Here is a 7751-nt window from a genome sequence, read left to right on the forward strand (position 1 = left end):
CTAACATAATCGTTCTGTGCGATCCAATTAATTTAAATCTACTGGTAGTTGACACAGTTATGGATGGTGAAAATAAGCTGTATGTTAACTTTAGCATATATTTCGATATTTTTATGTGTGTTTTTTTTTTTTTTATTTATTAAAGTAGGTCATTGTATAAAAGACAGCTGTCATGCTCTACGTAGTTTCAAAAGGCCCGATCACTTGAAGAGTGGCGGTGCTTACGAGACAAGGTAAGTTCATTGTTTCAAAATTTATAGTAGTTTTTCAGATAGCAATACTTGCCCTATTTCGTTTAAAAATTAATTAAAGTATACGCAAATTAGGAAAGTACTTAAACTGAGGTGGATTAATTTTGTAAATGCAAGTGATTCATGATTTTACATATTTATACAGAACTATACATGAGCCGTAATTGCACAACATGAATCACTCACGACTTATTGTCCATGATATTGTCGAATGTTAATCTTACAAAATGTTATGCCCTTGCATTTTACATCTTCAACATAATATTAACGTGACACAATTGTGCCACCACACGAACAGTGTTCCTAAAGACAAATTTATTTACTAAAGGAGTATAGTGTCAAACCTAAAAATCTTGGGTAGTGGTAACCTAACAAATGGTAACCAAAACAGGCCGTAGAGATTTTGCATTGTTTTTTTTTTTTCAAAAGTACAAGGTTAACCTTTAGCCTGCTAGAGGCAAGTGATTCTGCCTTTGCGACCAGTGCAGACCAAGATTAGCATGCACATCCGTGCAGACTGATCATGGTCTGCAGTGTTCGCTATTCAGTCAGTAAATTTTCAGTGAACACCCCTTTGAATAATAAATAGTACTGCCCAACTTGAATGATGGACCAGTCAATTTTAGAAATTTAGCAGGGTAAAGGGTAAGAGGTAAAATATTTCACAAGAAAAATAAGAATATCAATATACCAGATACTAATGTTGAATAATCGAAGGGCAATAACTCAATGAAAAATTATCCGACCGGAACATAAAGATACTATGCGCTTTTCCTATTGGGAGTGAAGCTTCCTGATATGAACTTTCACTAAATTTCAGCGGAAGGCTGTTGAGAAATATTTCGGACAAGGATGGTTCTATAGTTTACAAATGTTGAATAATCTAAGGGCAATAACTTGATGAAAACTCATCCGTTATTGTCGTGTACACCCTACGTTCTTACAATATATTTTGTCATTTTGCAAAGTTTTATTAAAATCACATAACAGTTTAAAAGTTTAGTGATACTTTGGACAATAGTGTCATGAGCAATTTAAAAAAGAGATAACCCAAAAAGTGAGCAAAGTAGAGTTACGGTTTCTTATACACTGCGCTTTCAGCCAATGACCTCTGTAATTGTGTGATGTTCTAAAAATATCTCTTCAATAGGAATATAGTTTTGATCCAGATAAGCGTATGAGTAAATAAAAAATGGAAGATAATTCAAAAGGTAAGCAACGTAGAGTTATGGTTCTTGCACACTGCATTTTCTTTCAGTGGCCTCTGTCATTGTTTGAAGTTTAACCTAAATCCTTTCAGTAGTTCTGAAGAAATGCTCAGGACAAATGTGTTCTGACCAAATCAAAAACGGAGAAAATTCAAAGAGTAAGCAAAACAGAGTTATGGTTCTTATACACTGTACTTTTTAATGGTCTCTGTCATTGTATGAAGTTTTAGAAATATGCCTTTTGTAGGTTTGGAGTTACGCGTCTGACAAAGAGTTAAGGATAAATCATAGAAAGGGGATAATTAAAACAATAAGCAAGAGAGAGTTATGATTCCTTTACACAGCATTTTCTGTTAACTGTTTCTCTCTTTGTGTGAAGTCTAAACAAAAGTCCTTCAACAGTGATGGAGGTATGCTCCAAGCAAAACTTGGCACGAACTAACGACGGAGAATATTTTCGTCTTCCGGCGGTGGGATAATTAAAAGGAAGGAACCAACATAAAGTCACCTTGTATATTAAACGCACAAGTAAAACCGATTGAACTTTTTAGCAAATTTAATGTGACTGACAATAGACATTAAAACGTGAAACGTTAAAACGCCTATACAAATAAAGGTTATCTAAGACAATAATATAAATATTTTGATTGAAGTTAATTACACAAGGAAAGCGTTTTTCACGTAGTGAGTGAGTGTGTTAGCGAGTGCATACCTAACATTAATTGCATATTCATATATTGTAAACTATTCTATTGCAGTTTGCTTTTTTACCAAGGCATGACAATGAACTTTGTAAAGGACATTATGCATTTGTAATAATCAAGAGCTTGCTTGTACTTGAACAATTATTTATCCTTTTAAATAAGGTAGTTCCCTTAATTATATAGAATTCTGCAGTAGCAAATTTATCAGGATGATATTAAAAGCTCTGATGGTAATAGCTGCTGTCGCTTTATCTAATGGACATCTACAGTCGGGTAAGACGTTACCACCATTTGCGTCCAGCATGTACCTAGGAGATGTAAAAGAAAGAAAAGAGATACCACCTTTGCCAATGCCAGGCTTCAATATTAAGTGCTTATAATTTTGAAAGATAAAAACCCGTTTGAAATCCTTTCATTTCCTATAAATTTAAATCAAATCATGAAAAAATGTGTAAGCGATTTTTCTGCGTGTGTGAGTGTGTGTGTGTGTGTGGTGGGGGGGGGGGGGGGGGGTGCGGGGGATGGGGGTGAGGTGTGTGTGTGTCGGGGGGGGGGGCAGTATACATACTTACAGGCTCACGAACAGGCTTAATCAAATCAATTCTTCTTTGTCGTGTTGAGCTGGGAGTTTCCACTTTTTCTATTTTACAACAAAACTTAATATCATTTCTACAAGTACGGGGTGCATCTTTCTGTTTGTCTCTAATGCCTAAAGCAGATTTTACTTCTAACTTGTACTTATGCAGGGCTGTTTTAAATTTGTGTCATGTAGTATACACTACACATTGCAACCATATTTGATTGAAAACACACTTTCTATGAATCTGAAATGCGAAGAATAACCACAGTAACATGTGCATCAGTACTTGGAAATTGTAAATTAGTGGAAATGGATATCATCTTCAACTTTCTCTGTAAACCACGATATACGTTTATATTTAAAGTGGCGTATAACGTATGAGCTAGTAGTATATAAGTTACATCTCTCTGCACCTGGACGCTTCCATAACTTTCTGCATTTACATTTTTTTCATAATGTTTCCTTCCAAATTATTTCTCCTTTCAAACATGCTGTATGGCAGATATCAAATGATTAAAAACGGTTCAGCTGAGTCTTTGATAATGAAAACAATTGATATTGTTCTTACTGCCCGAAAGAAATACGTTCAAATAGTATAAATTTCATGAATTGCTAGTTAGTCAATAGCCAAGAAAAATGTGATGAACTATAAACCCTTCAATAGCGCAAACTGTGGACCGATGGTTTATATGTGGTGTTTCCTACTATAGTATCTAGAATAAATGTGCCGAGACCACTTTTCTCTAGTTCTTCGATAAGGCCATCAATATACAAGTTATATATCCAGGTGGAAATTACTCCCCCCTGTCGAATTCCTTGTCGAACTTGGAAGAAATCTGACTGTAAACCGTTTGCCGCCACACAGCTGAACATATTTGTATGGGCATCAACGAGTAGGGTCCAAATTTTTCCCTGTACACCAAGCTTGGACAACTTGTAAAAGACTCCATTTAACCAGACAGTGTCAAAAGCCTTTTTAGTGTCAAGGAAAGCTACATACACTTTAGAGTTTAGTTCGATATTATGGTATATAGACTCTTGAAGATTAAAGGAAGCAGTTATTGCGCCAGAATGTTTTTGGTACGCGTTCTGTTGATGGTTTGGAAAGGGGATATTGCTCTCTGATATCCAGGAAGATAACCGATCATGAACTATACTTTCGAATAATTTATATATAACTGGGAGGAGGGTTATCGGGCGGTAATTGTTCGGATCTGTTCGGGGTTTACCGTTGTCTTTATATACCGGTATTATCATTCCTTTCTTACACATGAGCGGAATTTTACCCTCCATTATAACCATATTAAATAGGTCTGAAATTGAAGTGAATAAACTTTTCCCCCCATACTTTAAATGTTCGTTGCATATCATATCAAAAGATGGGGCTTTTTTCATTTTTAGGGTCTTAACATACTTTTCGATATCATCTGGTGAAAGGTTAGGAATAATTTGTGAACGACTAGGACATTCACTGTTTGTTGATCGAGTATTTTTCAGCTCATTCTCAACCAAATTTTTAAAGTCATCATCAAATGCTTCATTATACAGTGGTGAATATAATTGTTCGTAGAACTTGCAAAATTGATTTGTTATGACTTCTGGGTCTCGAGACATGCCATTATCTGTTTCTAACTGCGAACATGTCGAGGACTTCTTACCTTTACGATTTTTAACCATTCCCCAAAATAACCTATTGTCACACTCAGCGGCTTGGGTAAGTTCGTCAACAAATTGCTTTTCTACATTCTCTATGGCTTTCTTTCGAATATTTATAAACATTCTCTTTGACAACTTATAATTTATGAAAGATGCATGAGAGCGGCCCCTCGGTCGACCTTCAGCAAGCCAGGCACGGCGTGCTAACTTTTGTTTATCATGCGCTTGTTTCAATTCCTTTGACCAGTAAGGTTTTGCGTGTTTATTAAATTTTGCTTTTGGAAGGGTAGAATTGGCAGAGGTTATAATGGCATTGACAATGTCATTGTACATCGAATCGACATCGGCTTTGCTCACTCACAGAACAACAAAATTATTTTGGTAATCAGAGATGTGAGTATCTGTTATCTTATGCCATGCAACACCCTGGTTGGATTTAATATTAACAGATATAAGAGGAACATTTATAACAGCTAAAACTGGCGAATGGTCTGAGACATCAAACATGTCATCACATAATATTTCTACTTTTGCTACAAGCTCTATGTCCCATTGGTACATGATAATGTGATCTAGGATCTTTTCCATTGGCTTAAAAGTATATCTTGGTCCCTAACAACATGGCAAGTTAAGAATTGATGTCATCTGATTTTGAGATAAAAATCGTGTAATCTTTTTATCCCGGAAAGAATATGAGCTAAAGTTATTAATATCAGTAACTGGTACAGCATTTACATCTCCTAACAAAACTACAGTGCCATTTTCAGAGTAGGAATCGCAAATCGATTGAATGGTGTCAAGACATTCGGAATAAGACTCATTTGGATAATTAGCTGATGGCATATATATACAGAATGCATAGATTTTTATATCGTTTTCACAGTAAATTTCTACGCCCACAATTCTTTCGTCGGCCACTTCATCCATTTTTCTTATTGAAAACTCAAGTGATTTTTTATACAGAATAGCTACGCCTCCCTTGCCGCATCGGAGTGTACCAAAGCAGTTAACATCTTGATTACAAACCGTTATTTCATCATACTGATTATTCAGAGATCTTAAAAAATAAGGATTCATTTAATAAGATTAATTATTACATGACTCCTTCTTTACTTCACCGGTGGATAGTTTGTGTTATAAGTCCGTTTTGAATTTCAAAGCAATAATTTTATCTTTTGAGCAAAGGTCAAAATCTAAAACTAAGTAACTGAATTTTTTTCTGATGTCGTGTAATAAAACACTTACTGAATGGCTTGGCTGTCAATCAGTGTACATTATAAAACTACAAAGTAAATTAAGTAAACAAGAACGGTCAGTGGTTAAAACACCACTAATAAGCCAAGATTTTGCCTTAGATTTAGTTTAGTGAAAAGGATTTCTTCACCTATACCAAGTTCAAACTTCGTCTTACTATTAAGTGATTTTCATGTATCAGTCCCGTCTTTCGCAAATATATTTTATAGGTTGTTTTCAAGAAAATTCAGAAATTGGTTGCAAACAATACTATACTGCTCTTTCTTTATGGACACAAATGCACAATATTGACTTCTGTTGATAGTTCACAAATTCTTTATCGTGTTTTGCATACTATTCCAATATGCTTGTCTCTGTTAAAACACTCTTACGCTAGAATGACGTCACGTTAACGTGCGGTGACGTCAAAGTTTTTGTTGCGACCAAGAAAGAGCGCTAAGTACTATATTTTATCTACTGTTTTAGATTAAAGGCATATTAGAATTGAAATAATTTATAGCAAAACCGTGTTTTAACACTATTTATACACTCGGGCGTTTATACGTCGTACAAATAAATTCACTCGGGCTGCGCCCTCGTGAAATTATTACGCCCGACGTATAACCGCCCATCGTGCATAAATAGTGATAAAGCAATCTTTTGCTATAAATTACTTCTTAATTAGAAATATTTGCCAAATGTAAGATGATACTGCTACGAATAAAAATCTGAGGTACCACTGACACTGCCTATAATAAAATATGTAGGTAAATTTAATTTATATATTTAGTAAAAGTAAATAAATCTGATTAGGAGTTTTTACATTTGAAGTAACTATTAAAGATAAAATGTTTGAGTAAACGATTGCCATCAGATATCTTTTAGAAATTAGAACCCGCTTTCAAATTGATAATATCAAAGAGCAGCAAAGAATTAGCAACATTGACACAAAACAACAACACAACTCTTTTACAAAGAAGCACATGCACATTTTGTACATTATGTACTAAGATAAAAAGAATGCGTTGCTAGATATAGTACTAGTATATTAAAACAGGTTTTGCGTTAGGTTTTGATCTAAACTAATACATAAAGCCATAATTGTCATCGATTCATAATTCCATGTTTCATGACTAAAGGCTGTTATAATGCATAAAATTATGGTCTGAAAAGTTTGAAGCTTTTTGTCAAATCCTATGTATAATTTCAATGTTTTCAATATTGTATATATAATGAGGTAAAGACTACATACTTTTTGCAACGAACTCAGGAGACATATATACCGCAAAGTTCGTAGTTTATAGCTTTACGAGGCGTTCCTTTTTCAATGGCTCGGCCCATGGTTTTTCCAGTTTCATAAAGTCCCATGTATTTGGTCGATATCTGAGGAGTTCACTGATTTTATCAAGGTTCTTGAGTTACAGGGAAAGAACATTATAAAATAGAAAACAACCGAGAAACTATGAGGTAACTTTATGTAACAAATGTTAGCTTGAGATATTAATCCGCTGAAAAAGAAACATTGTTGAGTACATTCTATGTAAATGCGAATCAGTCTTTGCAATATTTGATATAGAGGAAACATTGTCAAAATGTTATTTAGTCTAAACTTATTTTCAATCTTTCAGAACATACGGCCTGTGTAATTCCATGACATCAATATGGTATGTCAATGGGGTCCCGGAGTGTTTAAAGGCATAGACCCTGTTGGTAAAGACTTATTTATTACATTTCATTTATTGTCTCTGCTCAAAACTCATTTTTTTCTTCTACATGAATGATGTATCCGTGGCCGTGTGATTAGGGTCAGTGCCTTTGATTCATTTAACCATAACCACTAGGCTTCAAACCCACTGGAGGATTGCCCTTCTGTCATGCACACGAGAAAAACATTCATCTGGCTTGTGTAATTTCAACATGCTGCCCCACTGCACACTTTCAGCAGTAATATTCGGATGGGGATTCCGGTTCTTTATCTACGATTAAAGAAGATTCCCATTTGATGTAATTTATTTTGCTATGACATAAAACCAAACAATGAAACAACAACTTCAAGTTGTCACGTGACACGAATCTTGAGTCTTGTTTGATCGTTCATATCTCATGACATTTTGCCATC

The sequence above is a fragment of the Mercenaria mercenaria genome, chromosome 7 (genome assembly GCF_021730395.1).
Source record: "Mercenaria mercenaria strain notata chromosome 7, MADL_Memer_1, whole genome shotgun sequence".
Lineage (NCBI taxonomy): Eukaryota > Metazoa > Mollusca > Bivalvia > Venerida > Veneridae > Mercenaria > Mercenaria mercenaria.